The sequence below is a fragment of the Mirounga angustirostris genome, unplaced genomic scaffold, assembly GCF_029215605.1.
Source record: "Mirounga angustirostris isolate CCGP_5_RB_7025 unplaced genomic scaffold, mMirAng1.0.hap1 SCAF_12, whole genome shotgun sequence".
Lineage (NCBI taxonomy): Eukaryota > Metazoa > Chordata > Mammalia > Carnivora > Phocidae > Mirounga > Mirounga angustirostris.
The window spans coordinates 106,560,247-106,582,239 of NW_026991720.1; positions in this window are offsets into that span (position 1 = coordinate 106,560,247).

Here is a 21,993-nt window from a genome sequence, read left to right on the forward strand (position 1 = left end):
AAGATGGAACGTTTCTCAGGATGTTCAAAGGGATGAGAGGCCTCCTTCTACACTTTGCTGTTGAAACGTATAATCTATCAGTTCAGTCGGATAAGCTCAACTCCTCCCCTGCGAGCGATAATCAACACAGGACACAGAGCGGTCAGACCTTGAGGACAAGCTGTCTTCTCCTCTCAGGAGTGACCTTCCCGAGCTCTGCCTCACACGCTGAGTCCCCAGTCTCCAGCCTCCGACCTGCCACTCCATCCTGGCAGGGCGCCCGTCTCCCCTCGCCCTTCCTTCTGTGTCTTGGTCCACTGCCCATGGTACTTTCCTCCCGTGCCGCGTTCTAGTGATCCACAGCCTGGTGGATGCTATGCAGCGGCCCCGCCCTCCCGCGCCGTCCCCCGCCAGCATGCTCCCCACTGACCTCGCCGGCAGGCCCTTGCCCGTTGGCTGGGGCCCTGCAGTCCAGCCAGGCCTTGCACCCCCTCAGCCTGGTATCTGCCCGAAGCAGCTGGGCCAGTGGGAGCCCCATCTCCCGGGTTGAGCCCTGGAACCTCAACAAAGGCTGATTTCTGAGCAGCCAGCTTGACTGGAAATGACAGGCCGGCCTGGCCCGTCCCTCCTGCGTGGCAGATCAGCCGGCCCCCCCTGGGGTGCCCCAGCACGCCTCACTCACCACAGAGCCCACCGGCTGCTCTGGCCTGAGCCTCCCCATCTGTGTCATGAGGGCTCGAAGAAGAGGAACACCAACAACCCTTTCACCTAAAAATCCTCCAATTCTCTAACTTTACATCTCAGAGAAGCGTGTAATCCTGTGGACTCTTCCGCTTTTATTAATTTTTCACAGCTGTCTCCTTCACCAGTAAATGAACACAAATCTTCCTATCAAGTGGGTCTTTTCTAGCATTTCCAGAGCTGCCTCCTTATTTTTCACTGGAAAAGTACAACTTCCTGTCCACACTGAGGTCCACCAGCCCGCCCAACATTTGCTCCGGTCCAAACCTCAGCGAGGGTGCAATGACCACAAACAGGTTCCGGGCCACACGTGGCCAGTGACATGCACAGCACCACCCGGAGCGCTCGCTGACCCCAGTGGCATGTCCCCCAGCGGGTCGCCTGGGGTGGACGGCACACGGCGTGAGTGTGCAGCTCATGCAGCCGCGGGTCTCCCCTCCCCCTGCCCAGCCCAGAGGCCTCCAGGTTTCGGATCCCGGTCACAGGCACAGTGTGTGGACCCCCGGCCGGCCCCGTGTCGCAGGAGGGAAAGCCGATTCCCTCAGCCACAGGAAGCCAAGCCTGAGGGCTCCCTGTAGACCCCGAAGTCACAGTCCCACGTTGCAAAGTCTGGTTCGGGACCGATTTTGGACTCCAGCCCCCAGCCCCGTTCCCCGCCCTGTCCCTGGTATGTGGGCTCTGTGCCTCGGCCCTCCTTGCTGTCCCTCATGTGACCAACCTTTCCTCACCTTCCAGCCCCCTAAGAGCCACACTAGTCCCAGCCGCCGCCCAAGGCCAGCTCCTCTGTGCAGCCTTATCTGGAGAGCCCCCCAACCCCTGGCACCGGACACTCTGTCCGTGTCTCTGAAAGACCGGCCGGGCTCTGGGCAGACTGCTGTCCTCTGGGTGTTGGCGTCAGCCTAGGGCCTGCACGGTGCCTTGCCCAGGAGAGAGCCTGAATGAGCATGAAGCACTGATGCTCGCTTGGGAGCAACAGTTCAGAGGGGTGAACTGAGTATGCATCATGGAAGGGCTCATTTCGCTGTGCCAGGCTGGACTCCGTTACCCTTTCCGAAAGAGACACACCTGCCCCCTTTACCCGGAGTCCAGGAGGCTGGGCAGCACTCACTGCCCCAGGGGCTCTGGGGTCAGACGTTCGGGGCACAGCTGTCCCGATCTCTCACTCTGGAGTCCAACCCTCGAAACACGCTCCTGAGGCCTCAGGGTCCAGAGATGAGCCTGAGTGGAGTCCACAGGCCATGCGGCTCTCCCTCTTCCATGCAGACAATGTGTAAACCACAGGCGGGACAGCAACACCGCAGAGAGGGGACTCGCTAACTCCTGCGGACACGCGACAGGCGAATGAGAAGGGGCCAGGCTCCGGTTACCAGAACTCGAGGAAAGACATCACATCTTTGAGTAAGGAGATGTCCTTTGAAATGGCACGTGCTGTCTCCCCAAGATGAAAGAAAAAACGTTAGCCGGAGGGCAAGTCTCAGAGGCTTTGTTAGACAAGCGTGAGCTGACGACACAAAGGTAAGGGGAGACGCCCGCCAAGGACGGCCAACCAGCAGCTACATGGTCAGCGAGCGAGTCAAATGCGCCACCAGCCAGAAGCCCAGCTTCCCGGGGTGCCAGGAGCAGCAAGCTGTAGGAACAGGTGATCTTGGAGGCAGGGCAGTGCGCGCGGGAGCTCCCGGCCCTAAGTCAGGGAACCCAGGGGCTGGGGGTGTGCGCCGCTGTCAAGGGGAAGGCAAACGCTTTTCCTAAAAGATGACTTAACCATATCTTCTCTGAAAGGAGAAATGCAAAAACGGATTAGAAATATGCTACTTGAGAATAACCTACCAAGTAAATGAAGAGTAGAAAAGGACTTCTCTGTTCTGCCCAATTTGATCAGATGGCATGGCCAGAAAGATGAGAAGTACCAGTTACTCGACTTCCAGTTGTGGGCACCTTGTAGTGTGTGCAGATGTTGGATTGTGAACGCATGCCCTGGACACTCACACAGTAAGCAGGATTTCTCTGCACCTGGGAATACAAAGGTTCCTCCCTGTGCAGCGCCCACTTACTTTCAGTGTTCACTAGCGCCTTGCGTTCATGCCGAGGTTCGAAGAATCCAGAAAAGAGTCATGTAATACGAGGAAGAGATTCCGAACAAGAACCAGCTGCATCCACCCGTCAGGACATACGCCACTGACGTTTGATGAGAGCTAACGTGGTATTAACTGCAAGCCTATTAAGTTTGGTACCATTTTTTTTAAAGATTTTATTTATTTATTTGAGACAGAGAGAATGAGAGACAGAGAGCATGAGAGGGAGGAGGGTCAGAGGGAGAAGCAGACTCCCTGCCGAGCAGGGAGCCCGATGCGGGACTCGATCCAGGGACTCCAGGATCATGACCTGAGCCGAAGGCAGTCGCTTAACCAACTGAGCCACCCAGGCGCCCAAGTTTGGTACCATTTTGCATGAGGTTATCCAACAAATACCCCTGAAGTTCCATCAGCGGGGTTGTGTCCCCTTCACCAGTCGTAAACCCCAAGAAGGGCCTCAAGCGTGGTGCCGGGAAGCCCCCGAGGGAACCCACCATGGGAACCCACCACAGTGACTGGATCTGCGGCAGCAATCCCAGCAGAGGGCCCTGTTCCAGCAGGTGCTGAGCACCACCACAGCCACCCAAGCAGGGCCTGCCCCAACCATGCCATTCAGTAGCTTGTAACAAGGGCTCCACATCGTCTTTGAAAACAAGAAGCCCCCAGAATCCCTTTCCTTGTTAACACACGAATAAGTCTAGTGCTCAGTGAGCTCATTTCTCCTCCTGGTACCAACACCCTTGGGGACCTGGCCCTCGGTGCCCAGTGCCCACTACACGGTGGTCAGTCTACTGCCGAACCATAGGACCCTAATGGTCACAAAGTTATCTTTCATCATCTTTTTCCTGTGTAGCATCAGGTACATTCTTAACATCCTGAAATGATTCACAACATAAAAGAACTAATTTTTTGAAACTATGCACGTGTGTCGTCCGTTTGCACATGCATGACGAGCAACAAGCGCTCAGCTTGCACAGCTGTGAGCTAACACAAACACACGCTATAATGTAGCAAATTCAGGTCTTTAGAAATGGTTACTATGACATTCAAACATACATCTGACATGTAATCTCCCCTTGGCATATAGCGCTTTGGTATTCAACATGAACACATTTAAAATGACCCAGAAACTAGATTTTAAATAATCAACCTCATTTTCCCAAGAAAGCAATAAAATAAATGAAGGCTATGGTCAGTGAGTGTACTGTCATGATTGTCAAAGATGGAAAAACTTCCTTCCATTTTATTCCATTCATTATTGCATCCTGAAGTTCCAGCAAATCTGGTTTTGAAAGCGTTACTCCCCAGCAACGCGGTGAACGGCCACTTGTAAAACAACTGTGAATGTTTCTGCCTGAAAAAACCAGGAACTGGTTTGGTCTTAAATATGGTCAATAATCCCTTCTGCTGAGCAGCTAGGGCGGGAGAACGGACGCTGGAGGGAAGGGGGGAGGGGTCCGAGCCACCGACACAGAACCCGCTCTGTTTCAGGAGGCAGAGTGTTTGCAACGGAATCTGCTGGGGCCGCATCAGGCCGCCGTGCTGAGGGACGACACCGTACAGCTCGCCGAGTGACAGCCAGCCGCTCCGGCCTCACAGCGACACATGACACTGCAGTGAAGCCTGGGGTACTCGGCTCTCCTCAGAGCTGAAATCGGTCAGGTTTCTGGAGGTACAACGTTGCAGGGAATTCTCCCCTAACCAAAAACTACTGGCCCCTGAAACCATCACTTTCAGCAGGAAGAGTTACTAAGGGCACCGAGATATCTGACAAATAAAATTCAACAGCAACCAAAAGAGATGAGACGGACAGTTTATCCCATTAGCTGGAGTGGGGGAGCTGCCCACCCCGCAGCCAACAGTGCCCGCAGACAGTACGGACGTGGCTCGCCGGGGCTCAGGACAGGTGGGCAGAACAACCAGGGCTTTCAAAGCAAAGCTGTAGCGAAGCCCCTTGTTTCTGTTAAACCCTCCCTCCTGCACTGTCTTGGTCCGTGACAGACAAGCACACCCTGGCTGGGACGCCGAAAGCAGCAGGCACTCGTTCTGTCCACACGGGGCCCCGGGGCCACCGCAGACCCCAGACCCTTGCCCTCCCGGCCCTGGCCTCTGTCTCAGAGGGAGCCATGTCCTCCACCTGCAGCTGGGTGGGCCGCACCGCGGCGATGAGGCTCCGGCCGTGCCCACCGACCCGGCCGTCCCGTCTCCCCGTCCGATGTCGGGGTGCTGGGGAGACCGTGCATCTCCTCCGCCTGGGGCATGCGTGCTCATGTGGGGTTGTGTTAACAGAGCCTTACCTGTAGCCTGCACCACGTCTGCCGTCGTCAGGTTCTGGACGCTGGCGCTCACTCTGAAGGTCACGGCTGGTCCCAGGACACTGGAAGAGACCATGAAAAAGGAGCTCAGAACTGCCCCAGCATCTGGAGCAGCTACACGGAAAACACAGACACGCTCACAAAACACGTCTGAGGCCACTGGCCGTCCCACAGGGGACTCCCGCCCCATGGTTGGCTCTTTGCCCCTCAGTCCACTAATTCCACCGACAGGCTGTGTTTTTCTGACCCACACACTGCAGAGCTCTCATAAAAGATTGAAATCAACCCCAACAAACCAACAAGATAGTCTTGCAAGAGAAAAAGAAAAATTGTTATGGAAACAGATTTGAGTATTTGGCTCCCACGGGAGCGGTAGGAATCAAAAGCAGAAAGGAAAGAGATTGGTTTTTTAAATCTCTCTTGACAGGAACCATTTAAAAAACTTACCAAAGTCATTAAGAACTATTTGGTATAAAAATAACTAGCAGGGAATTGCCAGACAGGAATGATTAAAATTTTCAAAGCTTTTTAAATACTATGCTGAATAGAAGTTTGAAAAAATACATCACTTTTTAAATAATTTTATTCATCTGAAGGGGAGAGGGAAAGGGGAGGGAGGAGAATAGGAAGGAGGAGGGAAAGACAGGGGGGAGGGAAGGGGGAGGGAAGGGGAGGGGAGGGGGATGGGGAGAAAAGGAGGGAAGAGGAGGGGAGGGGGGAAGGGGAGAAGAGGGGGAAGAGGAGGGGAGGGGAGGGGGAAGGGGGAGAAGGGGGGAAAGAGGGGGGAGGGGATAAGAGGGGGATAAGAGGGGGAGGGGAAAGGGAGGGGGAGAAGAGGGGGAGGGGAGAAGAGGGGGATAAGAGGGGGAGGGGAAAGGGAGGGGGAGAAGAGGGGGAGGGGAGAAGAGGGGGAGGGGAGGGGAGGAGGAGGGGAGGGGGAGAAGAGGGGGGAGGAGGAGAAGAGGGGGGAGGGGGATAAGAGGGGGGAGGGGAAGGGGAGGGGGAGAAGAGGGGGGAGGAGGAGAAGAGGGGGGAGGGGGATAAGAGGGGGGAGGGGAAGGGGAGGAGGAGGGTAAGGGGAGAAGAGGGGGAGGGGGAGAATAGGGGGAGGGGAGGGGAGGGGAGGAGGAGGGGAGGGGGAGAAGAGGGGGAGGAGGAGAAGAGGGGGGAGGGGGACGGGAGGGGAGGGGGAGGGGGAGAAGAGGGGGTAGGAGGAGGGGAGGGGAGGGGGGAGGGGAGAAGGGGGGAGGGGAGGACTTCTCTCCTAGGTCCCCAGGCTCCTGGCTCCAGTGGCCTGGACTCCCCTTGGAAAGAGCAATCCCCCCATTTCTTTTTCCGCTCTCCCTCTTGCAAATGCGAGGGCAGAGTCCGGAGCTGGTACCACCGAGTGCGCAGGGCACCATGCAGCTTGCAGGGAGGGGTGTGTTCTCCCCCCACCCCAGCACAGACGCTGCTATGCCTCGCAGGTCCCAGAGGTGCACCTGGCAGGAGAGCTGTCCTTCCTGGTGATCACTGGGGGCTCCCACCATTATCTGTGACAGGCTCTGCATCCCACTGCCCCTCCTCGGTCCAGAATCTTACCGATATGATGGATTCAACTGCCAGACTAACACCACCAAGAGCAAAACCACCCCTTGTGTCACCTGTTAGACCCTCCTGTGTGTGCGGGGACGCCTCCTATCACGTGCACCTGCTACATTCCAGTGCTGGGGAAACCCAGGACGCCAGGGCCTTCAACAGTCCCCTCCAGGGAAGCCCAGCTGGTAAGCCACAGGGGATGCCCGCCCGCCAGCCCTCAAGCTACCCCCTTCCCCTGCAGGATGCCAGCTTCCCGCGGTTCTAACCCGGCCCTACCCCCGGCTGACAGCCCTCCCACCTAGTCCATCACCTTCGCAGCGTTTGCCAGGGTCGTTTTTAAAAGTGCTGGTAGTGAGAAGGACGCCAAGAAAAGTACCCAAGTGTCTGAGTGAGTGACGAGGCCATGCTCAACAAGAGCCACGTGAAGACTGTAAGGGCCACCTCAAAACTGGTAGAACCACAGCCAGGAGCGAACTGCCCTATGAAAGCCCGCCATCCCTCCGCATCTCATCTCTTGCTCCCCACCTTCCCGCGCTTGTCCATGCAGAAGCAGCCACTCCTGACCCTCCTGTGGCCCCGGCCAGGCCCGCTCTGAGCCTCTGGACTCCCTGTGCGTCAGACAGGACACCGCGGTCCCCGCTCTGGTCTGGTCCTCATGGAACGCCTGGCTCACTCGGCCGTGGGCCAGCCCGCTGCGCGAGGCCCTGCACATGGACAGTCCTGGGCCGCGGCTGCCACCCCTGCTGTAGGGTACCTCCTGCAGAAGCCTCAGCTGCACCTCAGGCCCGAGGACGCCTCCTCCAGTCAGCCCCCGGCACTGCATCCGCAGCTCCGGGAGGCAGGCACGACCCACCCGCGGCTTTCTCTTCGACGTCTTTGTACCAGGAATGTCCACGTGGTCATAAACGCGGCTGAACTCCCTGAAAATGCCACCATGTTCATCCTCCCTCTGGGTTCCCACTGCCCCTGGTTGGAGCCTCGCTCACGTCCTGGCCCGGCACGTCCCCAGGGCCCCCCCCCCAGGCCCGCCCACGCTCCACCGAGTCTAAGGGCCCAGGCTGGCCCTCCAGGCCTGACTGAAGCCGCCCAGCCGGACGGCTCCCCTTCCATTCCTGCTGGAACGTCTGCCCCTGGAGCGATGGTTGTCTGTGCCCTCACACAGATCGGTTTTCCTGCCGCCTCTCGGAGTCCCTGTTGGTCTGAGCCCACCATCCACACTCAGAGTGCAGCAGACCCCTCCCCGAGATCTTCGGCAGCTGCAGGAACACGTGGTATCTAGCCTGCTGACTACCTTATGGGACATTCGTAGCTTCCTGAGTGCGGCTGGCTCTTCGAGGGTGTGTGGGGTGTTTCTGCCAGCACCCCACACACGTGGTGGGTGACAGACTCACAGCCGTGACTGAGTCATGACACTGAGCACAACCGTCTTCTCTACCGAGAGTGGGTCCTTCTTACCATGAATAGGCTTCACCTGCCACCAAAAGGGCTGCTAATAGGTCTTAACAGGACTTCAGGGTTATGTGTGGGTTTTGTGACATTTCTGATCTAATCTAAACATCTGAGAATTCCCAGGCAGGTGGATCCCCTAGACCTAATCCTCCCTCAGGTGCCAAGAGTTTTCTCTAAAGATGCTGCAGGCCTTCCCGGTTCCTCATTCACCCGAGTCATGGAGAAGAATGTAGCTCATCTGCCCCCGAACCCGCAGAGCCAGCAAGAGATGCCGTGCGTCACCCCCCAGCCAGCAAGGGACGTGCCTGACCCTGGGAACGTGCCTCGGACACAGGAAGCATGCCCGAGTGCCAGCCTTGCTGTCGCCGAGGTCTACACCGCACGCCCCCCCACCACCCAGCCTGGCCCAGGCACCCGGCCCGTTACCTCTCAGGCTCACAGGAATCTGCGATGGAAGGAAAACCTGTTTGCAGAGCAGATCAGAGAGGGTCAGCAGTCCAAGCTGGTGCCACGCCAGGGATGCAGACCTGCTCTTCCCCAACGCCTGCTCGAACGTGGGGCATGGAAGTCTCCACAGACCTCGCAGCTGCAACTCTACATGTCACTCTTGTGTCACCTCTGCCAAGCCTTTAACCTCGCTGGCCTCAGGTCACTCGGCTGCACAACGGGGAGGCGTGTTCTGGCCAAGGGCTCTGACTTAGCCGTAGCAGCTGCCCTGTGAAGCCAATGCCCGATGATGCCCATGCTGGGCAGCGCCCGGGGACGCGAGGGAGGGAAGGGTGGGCAGGTGTGCAGAGGCTGAGCAGAGTCCACGGTCCTCGTCCCCAGTCCCTCCCCATGAGTCCCCACTGCACACGAAGGGCCGGCTGTGCCAGGAGCACTGAGCTTCCCGCCGGGAGCGTCTAAAGTGAGAAGCTCCTTGAACGAGCGCAGCCGGGCCCCCGGGCCTCTACTCAGGGTCAGATCCCCAAGCCAAACAAGGATTTCTCTGATAAACGTTTGCAAGAGCACTCGATCCACCAGAGCAGAAGCACCACCCAAAGGAACCCACAGGAACCACCTCAAAATGCCATTCTCTCAGTGACGTCAGCCTGAGACTCATTTCCGTCCCCTTTGTTGCTTTGTGATCCTTGGAATTAATATTAGTCTATTGTGTTTACTTGAAATAAACACTGGTGCTTCTGAGCGTGGAGCTGTTTGCAAATAGTGGGTGGAGACAAAGTATTTAAAATATTAGATACAGGGATACATTTAATGCAGCACTGGGAAATGCCTGGAGTGCTTCCCCCCTCACTCTGCTGGGTCTCCTCCAGTCCAGGTGAGCACTACGTGGGAGAGGCTGCCCATGCGAAATGGGCCTTCTCCCTTAATATGCCAGCTTATCACTAGAAATTTGCAGAAGTACCCTGTTGGGGGACTGTTGGAACTCAGTCCTTCTGCTGCTATTTTTTATGTGCCTCACGTTGCTCTGAGTCATATAAAGCAACATATTGCAAACTATCGCCCTCTCTCTTCTGTTCTGTGTACAGGGATGAGGTTGTTACCAGATTTGTGCAGAAATGACTTGGGGGTTGACTGCTGAAGGAATGCCTTGCCCACCCTGCCCTTTGAGCAAATGCCCATCACTGTGGACATTTGTCCAGACTTGCAAACACAAGTCTTGGTGGAGAGAGTAACAAGGTGAGGCTGGTCGACAGGCCTGGGTGTACCTGGTCAAACAGTATTCGCGGGGGAGGGCAGGCATGAGTGCATGTAAGTCCCCACAGAATGAGGTCTCCCGCCTCGAGCCCTTTGGCGTGCTCCTCTCTGGACTTTCGGGGTTCCCATATTCCACGGTGGGCAGCCGAGGAGCAGGTGCACCCTACCTGACACCCCGGTGGAGGGATTCCAGGAGCAGGGCGGCCTGAAGCCAGCTCAGAGTCTGGTCCTGGGCCACCCGGGGACACAGGCCTGCACACAGGAGATGCTCAGCTAAAATTCAGAGGATGTGATCAGCGGCCTTCTATATGATGGGGGAGAAAGGTGGAGAGCGGCGAGAAATGGACTGACGAGCCCAGAATGGATACTGCCTCAGCGAGTCGGGGAGCGGTGCTGGGGGACCAGGCACCAGGGCCTGGGCTGTGCCTGACGCTACCGCTGGGTGAGGGAGTCAGCAGCTGCTCCACCCCAAGCTAGCAGAGGGTGTTAAGAAGGATGAACTCTGGGGCACCTGGGTGGCTCAGTCGTTAAGCGTCTGCCTTCAGCTCAGGTCATGATCCCAGGGTCCTGGGTTCGAGCCCCGCATCGGGCTCCCTGTTCTTCTGGGAGTCTGCTTCTCCCTCTCCCTCTCCCTGCTTGTATTCTCTCTCTCTGTCTCTCTAATAAATAAAAACCTTAAAAAAAAAGAAAAAGAAGAAGGATGAACTCTGAGGCAAACGGCTGCCTCCTAGAACCTTCACAGAAGCAGCAGACCTTCAGGCCAGCCCCTCGGCCGCCGCGTGGACCCCCATCCCCTCCCAGTGGGAGAGCGAGAATCGATGTGGTGTCCTCTCCAAAGCCTGGAACCTGCAGCAATACCAGCCCTCCTGCACCTGCCTGAGAGCATCCAAACCCTCAGAACACACAGACGTGGCCTCGGGACATCGCACGGGCCCACACCACGAGGTGCCACGGTGGCTCCGTCCCCCCAGGCCTCGCGCTCTGAGAAGGTTTCTCAGCCCAGCTTTGCTGTCGGTCCCCTGAGGGAACACTCCAGACATTCGCTCGCTACCAGCTTCTGTCCAGGACAGGTTAATGCCACAGACACACTTGTACCTGTCTAGGTGGTGTGGTTCTCTGCAGGGCTACGGACCACTGTGATGCCCTGTGTTCTCCACTGGGAGGGTGTGCTCTAGACCCTCCCTGTGGTCTGTCGGGGCTCAGTCAGGACTCCCGTGGGGACAGCTGGAGACTGAGGAGGCCGGCAAGACCCTCCTGAGACCCTCTCCTCTCATTTATCTGCTCCTCAGTCTTTCTCCCAGGTGAACTCTGCGGGCCTGCCACAGCCGACCACAGAAAGCCTGCATGCAAGGCTGGCCCTGTGCCACAGCTGGGAATGGCTATGGGGAGGATGCCCGCCGCCCATCCTCAGTCAGCAGGGCTCCCTGCACCCCAATAGCTCAGGCTGCGCAGGATGCAGACGGGTTATGGGGTGGGGGTGGGACGCCAGGAGCTACCATCGTCTTCCTCCTAGACCATGGGGCCTGGGCTGAACTTACTGTCTTGTTCAGCTCTGCTTGGGGAGAACAGTCCCATATGCATAATGCTGGCACAGAAAGGGGGATTTCTATGTTTAATCAGAAACTAAAAAATAAAACAGATGCCTATAGCCTTTCAGAGTCTCTGAGTAGAAATATAACATCTAATATTAGACTTGGCAGGGAAAAATCTTTTTCTTTTTCCTTTGAGAAAGTCACTCATTAATAAATGAGAATTTCTCAAGCAGAGCACAACATTCCAACTCTATTGATACAAAAAAATTGTTGTTTAGATTAGGAAGAAATTACTGAAACAAAGAAAGATGAACCTCAAGTTACAAGGGAATACCTATGTTCCACTACAAAACAGAGATACTTACCCTGTGCTTTGGCTTTCAGATTCTTGTTCAGATTCAACCAGTAGTTGTTGGAAACACGCTACGGTACATTTTTGTTATTTGCGGAGTTATGTCTTGTAAGGTCAATACTGTGGATTTAAGGACACTGGACCATGGCTCCCGGGGAAGCACGGGGCTGGACTCTGCCAGCCTCCGGCCACATCTTCACCAACCTGCCTGCGTACACCTTGTTTTATGTGTGCTTCTGTTTAAAGACGCCTTACTGACAGACGCTACTGCCCCATGAGCATTGAACTCACCACCTCTAGAGCTGTAGATTCTCTACAACAGCACTTTCTGCAGAAGCCCAGCCTTCTTGCAGGTAGGAACGCTAGACGTTCTGCATTCGCATGGAGGCTGTTTTAAACAGCGAAATCACCAACAAAAAGCATGAAGATGTGGAGAATGCAGCCGTGAACAGGGACAAGCATGTGTTTACAGTGTGGGCTGAAACAAGAATGCATTGTTCAAGCTCAGCTCCCTCTGCACCGGTCTTCAAGCGACCATGGAAGTGCTGTATTGATTTCAGGGTTACAGATAAATTTGCAAAAACGGAATCACTAATAGTGAGGGTCTATTGTGTTTTCTAGTGTCTGTGCTAAGCACATTCACATACAATAATGACCTTATTGTTTTTGTCACATTTTACAATTTAATACTATAGAAAGAGCCTGGGCATTGGACTTTAAGGGGCTTGTGATCTTCCTTGCTGAGTGATATCAGCATATAACACTCTTGAACCTGCAAAGTGGGGATGATAATGCATATATGGGAAGGGCCGACCCATCGTCCTCTGCCCCGACCATCTGGAGCAGTCAGCTGCTCCTCTAGTCTCTGCCGTGAGGTCCACACTCTCAGGCCTTTGTGGGCTCACAGGGCTTCTGCACACCATGCCGCCTCATGACCAAGGCAGTCCTGCTCTGTCTGGAACCACATGGTGGATACAAGGGGCAAGATCAGCCACTTCTCTCCAGACCCCACGGCTCTAGGATGGCAAGCTCATGATCGGTCTACGCGGGGTCACCACGGGCAGACCGGGCAAAAGCACCATACCCTACCTACGGTGAGACGCTTTGCTCTGAGAGTGCACAACTCACTTGACTCAGTGTTCCTGTAGGACCACAGACTTTCTGGCAGTCCCATTCACTTACTGTGACAAGACTCCTATTTACAGTGGAAGAAATGCCACCAGCTGGGGCCCACCTGCCCAGATGCAAATCCTTCCTCGTCTAGCAAGAGACAGCCTTCTCGGTCTCAGCCTAGGAAACCCCAGTGGGCACGTGGGTCCCACGAGAAATGCTCCAATGGCCCCTCCTGGAGACCGTATTAGGAGAATAAAACCATACACTATCGTTCAGAATCGATTCCCCATCAGGTTGGAAATAATAGGAAAAGATATCTCCCTGAGATCTTGCAGTATTCACTGATTTTAAATTTCCTTTAACCACTTTAAGCAAATCATACGTGTGCACACAGATGAAGGGGGGTCTCAACACCATCATGCCAGCTGGACCCATCTCAGTTTTAAAGAGAAGCCCCAAGTGGTCCTGAGCCCCGTAAAATTCAATGTTTCTACTTGGCATTTACTATTAATTACAATCTAACTCTAGGTGATGTTTAGGTATTGATAATATAACATGTGATTACATGTTTATAACATAATATATATGATCACACATCAGTCATAATATCGATGATTACTCGTTCTTTATCACAGTAACTTCTAACAAAGAACAAAAGTAACTTCTAGCATTTTAATATTGACCTATTGCTGGTTTTCTGGAATTTCCCCACCCTATCAAGTTGATGGAACAAACAGAACTCCCACTAACCCATGTGCTGGGGCGAGAGCTTTGCCTACTTGGTCTTTTCTTTAAATGGGAACTCTTTAGAAATCCTTCTCCTACATTTATCACTGAAGTCATTTTCCAATAATCTAAAGTTCTGCCTTTATAATATCAGTATGCTGACAGATGAGTCTTCTTAATAATCACGTGTCTCGAGGTGATCTTCCGCACGTTAATTTTCATGCATGACACTCTAATTGCATGAGTTATAAGACACTGAACTCAGCCTGTGCTCAGACCGATATTTCAGTGGAGAATGGAGAAGGAAGCGACCCCCTGACGAAATCTTATTTTTCTTGTTATTTAACACCAGGTCCAAAACATAGAACACAAAAATCCCCACTGATTGAGGATTCCACTTAGTTGACTTAATCTGGGTATTATTTCTCCTGTATAATAATAGATTATACATGACACAGTATTATTTGTATCAGGCCAACCTTTAAGGTCCACAGTGAAAACAACAAATATGACTATAATTTTCCTTATAAACACTGGCTAAACAGCCCTTTGTATTTAAATTTAAATAGAGACAAGGCTCAGGGACTAGATCCTCTCAACCTTGGGGGATAGTAAGAAGATTGCAAAGTGGGGCACCTGGGTGGCTCAGTCGTTAAGTGTCTGCCTTCTGCTCAGGTCATGATCCCAGGGTCCTGGGATCGAGCCCCGCATCGGGCTCCCTGCTTGGCGGGAAGCCTGCTTCTCCCTCTCCCTCCCCACCTGTGCTCTCTCTCACTATCTCTGCCACTGTCTCTGTCTCTCTCTCTCAAAGAAATAAATAAAATCTTTAAAAAAAATCTCAAAGCATATTTGGCAGCAACAGAAAGTTGTAAAGTTAGCGTTGATGGCTCTACAGCTAACATACAAGTAAATGCTGCAGTTTTTAACTGACATAATTTCCTGAAAGTTGTTTAGAAATTTTAAAAAAAATATTTGATAGAATATTTAATTAAATGTTTTTTACTAGCATGCTCTTGCCTTGGCTTAATGCACTGACCTGTGCTTTGTCTCTGATCCTGGATTTGGGGTAAAACCCATAACATGAATGGTCAGGATGGAGGGATGATGAACGATGGATGATGGATGGACCGTGGGTGGATGATATACAGAGAGAGAGCCCTATATTAACGCAAACATTAAGACATTTTCTCAAAATCCCATCTATGGCTTGCTTAAGAATCTTTCTACATTAACTTTTCTCATCTACGGGCTATACATTTGGTGAATTGCTCGTTCTGTACCTTACTCGTTATTAATTTAAAAAAGCCAAAATGCTAATGAAGGACCCAAAGTTACCAAACAAAACCATTTAGGAGACTTTTAGTCATTTAAGAGACTTGCTGTGTCTGACTGAACATAAACCGAGGCCAAGTAAGAGCAAGAAGATTTCTTTATTTGCACACATGGCTTTGAGGGGCTTCCTAAGCCAGCTAGCCTCCCGGCTGAGGTGCTGGGGAGGCCCGGCTGCCCTCAAGAGAACACAGACAGGAGGGTGTGCTAAGGTAGAGCTGAGCACCATAATGGCATAATTTAGACCCAAAGCAATGCCTCAGACCATGCCTCATTTTACAGACGAATAAGTCAAAACACAGGGAGTTTTAAGGACGAGCCCCAGGGGTCCAGTTTTAGAAGAGATGCCACGGCTGGAAAGTGATTCCTGGGTTCTCCGTGAGAGCTTGTTCAGCACCATCAATAACCACGCAGTCTGCGTACGATTTCCACCAGCGTCCCCTCCTGGCTATGGGCTCCAGAACTGTGGTGTTCACACTCTTTCCCCAGAACCGGCACTGACCCTGAACTGTGTCTGAGGACCGCCAGCTCCCTCCTGGTCATCTTCCTTAGCTGTCCCTAACTCTGAGAAGTCCCTAACCCAACCCGCCAAGAGAAAGCCGACAGGAAAATGAGTCCACGTCTGGCTGCTACATCTTTGCTTGCCTCATCCCCTCTGTGTCAAATCACAAAATTCTAGAATTCCATGAAATAGCAAAATGATGCACACATATATTCCTAAAGCATACTTTCCATTACCGTATTTCTGCACAATTGTATATTCCTGCCTCCCAAACACTAGGCAGTAACTTTCCACAGTTATCTGATTTGAGGGCTGACAAAGAAGAAGGACTGAGAGAATGAGCTGTCTCCTATTTGTGTGAGGAAACGGAGGCCTACAAAGTTATCGCACGGTAACTTGACATGAGTCTTCACCAAAACATAACATTGGCGATGCTCTATTTTCTTAAAGGGTTGAGCAATTGCTTTACTGGACAGATCGTCTCTTATTTGCAATTACTGTGTGATTATGTGCAATTTGGGAATTCCTCTCTGTCATTAGGGGATGCCTTACTTTGCACTCCTCTTTCTTCCCATGGAGTATTTGGAAGAAAACAGATGATTCCATATTTATGTTTTGACTTTGCACTTTTAAACTATTTGCTTAGTTCTCAATTCCCACGACAATTTATTGTTTTCCAGTTAGAACTGAGAGATGATGTGTTTGGTCACGAGAAGACTGTGCTCTACCAGCGCAGGGGGGTGGGGGCAGCCGGGGCCGTAAGGACCAGAGGTGCCTGGAAGGCCCCAGGGCCACCGGAGACCTATCTCCCATCGCACTTGGACTTCCACGGCACTTAAGGATTGATGAATGAAGCAAAGGAATAACTGAATTGTTAGTGACAAAGTGAGAAACAAAAGCAGCCCCTGAAAATCTGGACCAAGGCTTTGTCTTGACGCCTCAGAGAACCAGGCCAATGGCCATTCAGTGCTGCCGAGAGCTGGACAGGAGCCTCCCCCCGTGAGTTTCCAGCCAACTGTGCTCCATCCTGACCCTTTGCGTCCCTGGTTCCGAGGCTCACTCCGTTTTGTTTCTTTGGACATCACACATCCATCCATCATAACCCACAACGTGACACCACGAACATGCGGGGGCTGGTTTCCACGCAGGGAGGAGTTACGGCACCCTCAATTCCGGCCGCACTGTATTCTTCTCCAGCCCTTCCTTACAGATTTTAGCGCCCATGTGTGAGGGGGAAGGCCTCCTGCTGGATGTTAAAGCTTTCTTGTAGGGACGGCTCCTGAGTACAGCATCCTGACTCGCCCAAGCCACAGTCCTGCAGACATCAGCATGCCGGGAGCATCTCGGACTCAGAGAAAGGCAGGGGAGTGAAAATGAGTTCTACTTTGTTCTCCTGAGAAAAATACGGGTGAAGCTGAGCAGAGAGAACTAGTATTCACAGCCCAGGCAATAAATACAATGTGTATTTTACCACAGAATTTAGTTTTATTTCAGTATAAATATAACTTTTTTCACGTGTTTAGATATTTCTTGGTTTAAACAACATTTTAGGGCGCCTGGGTGGCTCAGTCGGTTAAGCGACTGCCTTCAGCTCAGGTCATGATCCTGGAGTCCCTGGATCGAGTCCCGCATCGGGCTCCCTGCTCGGCGGGGGGTCTGCTTCTCCCTCTGCCCTCTTCCCTCCCGTGCTCTCTGTCTCTCATTCTCTCTGTCTCAAATAAATAAATAAAATCTTAAAAAAATATTAAACAACATATTATTTTCATAGTGTGTTATATGTGGAGCACCACCCTCTGCCGAATGACCCCTACAATAGTTCCAGGGCAGGTACCATGACGCCCATCCTACAGATGAGCAAACGGAGGCAAGGCAAGCCTCGGGAGTTTGCCCAGTGTCTTAGGGCAGTGGAAAGATGGCACAAACTCAGGCCACATTGATCGATTCACTCACTCACTCACTCACTCAGTCACTGAGCAAATACCGAGCACCTACTACGTGCCTGACGCCAACCTATGTGCTGAAGACGCACCACGGAGAAATAGAAGCCCAATCCCCGCCTTCAAGGGGAGTATCGTCTCCTGGGAGAGATGAAGACACGCTCTTCCAGATCAAAGGATCATTCCGAGGAACCACAGTCTCTCTAAGGAAGCCCTAAATACCAAGACGTCCAGTCCAGCACATAATTCCACCATCTACCCAACGCTTCGCCCTCGAAGTGTCCGTGCAAGCCTGGGGAAAGGAACTGAGTGGGTTATTCTTGACAATCGAACCTACTCATCATTAGGTGTCAGCGTAGGTTAAGAACAACAAAAGTAATGGAAGCACAACCAGCCGAGCCGAATGCTTACACAGCAGCAGGGCCCACGCTCTTGGCTGTGGGATGTCTCATAGGATCTAAATGGAGAGCCCATCAGCCTTAGAACCAGTCATGCAATTTGTAGGGGACTCCTCAGAGCAGGATCCCACGTCACAGCCCGTAGCACATGCTGACCATCCACATTTTACACGCAGGGAAACTGAGGCTTAGAAAGGCCAAGCATTTTAACTCTGCTCCTAAGCTGTGATGTCATTTCTCAATAGGAAGGGGCTCAACCGATACTCTAAATATAAACATCTTCACCCAAAGCACAGGGATTTACTTAAAATGAGAAAGGCCCTCTGTCCCTCAAGCAGAACTGTTACTCACGAACACGCCGGCAGCGCCCTTCCCACGGTCTCATCTTCAGTCTAAAGATAGGCCTGGGGCAGTTGTCACCTCGTGACATTTCCTTGGGTGCACAGCCGCTCTGCGGACCCTGTACGTAAGGCCTGGGTAGGCCACGGCCAGTGCTCCTGCTCTGGGAAGACAGGAGGCCCCTCCTTCTGTCCTTCTAAGTTGGCATACGGAGAAAATCCCGGACCCAGGTGGAGCAAGGTGACGGCACCCACCTGCGAACCCCAGAGCTTGCAGGCAGTGGACACATCAAGCAGGAGTGCGATCACCATCTACTGGGGCCCCCTGTAGGGCTCCGGGTCTGACTGCTGGAGGCTCTTGGCTGTGAGCAATGTTTGCTTATCCCAAGCATAATCTCTGTCACCGTTAATCTGCAATGTCCTGGCACATTCCCCAAATTACCCATAGCTCTGTCATCACTTGGGCTGCAAGCCTAAGGGGCCAACCCAGCGAGGCAAAGGCCATTCTGACCCTGTGTCCAACTTCCTCTTTAATGTCTTCATAAGTCAGAGAGACAAGACAGGAGCCCAATAACCACAATTCTGCCCTACGAAACTGAAACTCCCACAGATTCTCTCACAAATGGAAGGAGGGGTGGGGATGTGCGGGGGTGTGAGGCATGGGAAGGGGGGATAACGGGGGCCTCACATCCCTGGCCCTCACACCCCTGGGACTCACGGGACCGACCGACCTGGCCCTAATGAGAAGTGTCAGGGTTGTGAGTTCCCACCACTGCACCTTCAGCAACCGTCCTGAAAAACAAGAACACTGTATTTTCATCAATTCCGTAAATCACACAGATGGGAAAATAAACTGCTTCTTGCATCAGGAGAACACGGGAAGATTGATCACAGAATTAGGCTGTCCTCCCACAGTGCCCTCAGCTGAGCCGAGCCTTCTCGGGGCTGATCTGAAGGCTCAGTCGGGGCCCCTCAGGAGGAGCGTGGACGCCAGCCCCAACTGACCACGGAGTCTCCTTGTGTATGGTGGGTCCCCGAGCACCGCCCATCGACGGCCCCAGAGGGAGCAGCCTGCGCATCGATCAGCACCGCTGTGGACAGCCGTGATTAGGTTATAAAATCGTAACTGAGGTTGTTGTGTGTCTGTTGGCATAATCACATCAGCATGCTAATGCCGTTTTAATGGTCTCTAATGATGTAATAAGAAATAATGGAATTTACTTGACAGCTACATAACCATTAACAAAACATATTAAGTATAACTGGTACTTCCATAAAAACGCAGACAAGCTCTGAAGGCGCCGGCTTGAGCGGCGGCCTCTCTTCCTCTCCTGGAACAATGAGCAGCCCTGAGAACATGCTCCTAGATGCACAGCCAAGCGCTGGCCACGCAGTGGCCCCCGCCATGGCCTCCACCGCCCACGTCCGGCTGTCCGGTGGGCGCACGCGCTCAGCGCGCACCACGGTGCCGGGCCCCTCGTGCACACGCATACAACACAGCACAGACTTGTGCAAGCTCGCACACAGTACCTCGGGACCCGGACGCGCGGGGCCAACACTGACCGGCAGGACGGGGGGCTCTGGCAGCGCGAGGACCAGCTTTACATTGGAAGCATGAGCTGCATTAAGAGCAGGGAGACTGGGGGCCCCTCCAGCGGGGCGAGGTGGCGGGGAAGGACCCTCTGGAGTGCTGGGCTCACTGGAGAGCTGCGGACCAGACGCTCACCAGCTTAAACAGTGGTGGGGGATGTCACGTTGGGCTCCGCAGGACATCGGAAGCCCCCAGTTTTCTGACCAGGGAAGAGACTGTGGCAAAAGACATTTACAAAAGCTTTGGCATGGCCCCCAGCTCAGCCAGAAAGTGCTCCCCAGAAACCCTCTGTGCCCCAGTCCTCCTCAGATGTGACAGGGGTGCAGGTGGGAAGGGCTGAGACGTGTAAGCCACAGACCCGAGGTAGAGACCAGGGACAGACGGAGTGCAGCTAGCTCCCACCAGACGTCCTCACTGGACATCCCTGCCCCCGGGCCCCCCGCCCACTGGACACCTCCCATCAGACGCCCCCCCCACACCGGACACCCCCCACTGGACTCCCCTCCCATCAGCAGCCCCCCACCGGACACCCCCCCACGGGACACCCCCCCACCAGGCACCACTCCCCACTGGACAGCCCCCCACCAGACACCCTACCACCGGACACCATCCCACCAGACAGCCCCCACTGGGACACCGCCCCCCCACCAGACAGCCCCCGACATGGACACCACCACACCAGAAGCCCCTCCAGTCCTGACACCACTCCCATCAGACTTCCTCCAACCAGACACCCCTCCCGCTGGATGCCCCCTCCAAAAGATGCCCCTCCAGTCCTGACACCCCCACCCCCAGCCCGCACCAGAGGCCTCTCCTGTCCGGAAGCCTGCCTGGCCTCGCCCTGGTCTCTGGGCCTCCCACCACTGCCCTGAGACTCTTAGAGGCCGATGAGCCTGGTTGAGGATGTGGAGAAAGGGAGGGAACAGGTGGGCAATGCAGAAACCGTGGGGCAGGACAGAAGATAGGCTAAACATGCTTGTTGACCTTGGACACCCGTGTCCCATTCTCTCTGGGAGACACCTTCCTTCAACAGGAAACTTCTCACTGCTGGAAAAGTCATGGACACGTGGTCAGTGGCTGCCAGTTATGTGAAAGGCTCAGTCCTACAGCGTTCGGGGGGCTCATGTGCGGGGCCTGCCCCTGGGGGTGGGTGATGAGGCAGGCCACCATGGGGGCTTTCAGCCTGGCCCAAGGGCAGCTCCCCTCCTCGGCGGTGGGCTCTGGGTCACACCCACCTGACCCACTTCGGGCTGGAGAGCTCCACGGCTGTTCCTGAGGCTCCCAGCCCACCGTGCTCCTGCCTGTCCCAAGGACACCCCTCCTCCCAAACCCCTCTCTCAGCAGCATGGAGCCCAGGTCACGAGGTACACACACCCCGACTTCCAACAAGCAAGCAGTGGCGGGGGGCCGAGGCTCCAGGAAGCGCAAGGCCTCTGTGTGTGGGGACCTCTGCCTTCTATCTGGTGCTCACTCACCCCAGAGCGCAGAGGGAAATAATGAAAATCATTATTGATGATGAAATAATGAAAATCATTATTGATGGCCCCAGTGGGGCCAGGCCACGTTTTACTCTGAAGCCTCTCCGTGTGATTACTTTTTTGTCTAATGTTCTCAATAACAGGTCTGAGCTGTGTTAACGTTCTCCAAAAGCTCAGGCCACCCCGGCCCCTCCCGGAGCTCCCCCTGGAGATGTGAAGTCTTCTTGTTGTTTACTGCCTTCCAATCGCTCCCGGAACATTCTTCCCTCTAATGAAGGAGGCACTCATTCATTCATTCACTCCCTCAACAGCAACATGTCCCTGGCACCAGCAGCTGAATTTCGGGGGCACATTCAGTGTCTCCTACTTGTGGACGGAGGGGCGAGGACCGCCCCACCCTGGTTGGTGGGCGCGGTGTGGGTGCCAGGCCGGAACTCCGCAAGTCCTGGGCTGGGTGCCTGATGTGAACGTGTCAGGGACCGCTGTGACCCCCGACCTTGGGGTCCGGAGGTGAAGACTGCAGATGACTAGCCACGTGTGGGGTGCAGGCATACTGGGGAAATTTCCCTCTGCTTCTCTGAAGGGAACGGTTGGCGCCACCAGGTCAGGACTGGCTCTCTCTGCGTGCGATCTGTGTAACGGCACCCGAGACACATGCCCTGGGCAAAGGGCCTGGGTGGGCCTCCTGTGTTCACGCTGAGCTCCCGAGTCCAGCAGCCATGCCCCTTCCGCAGACGCCTGCATACACCTGGCATGCGGTTCTGCATGGGAGGGAATGTGCTTGGACAAAGGACAGTTCTCAAGGGCGTCTGAAATGACAGGCTGGAATAAAAGCTGCTCCCACGGGGCCGGCGTGTGGCTCAGC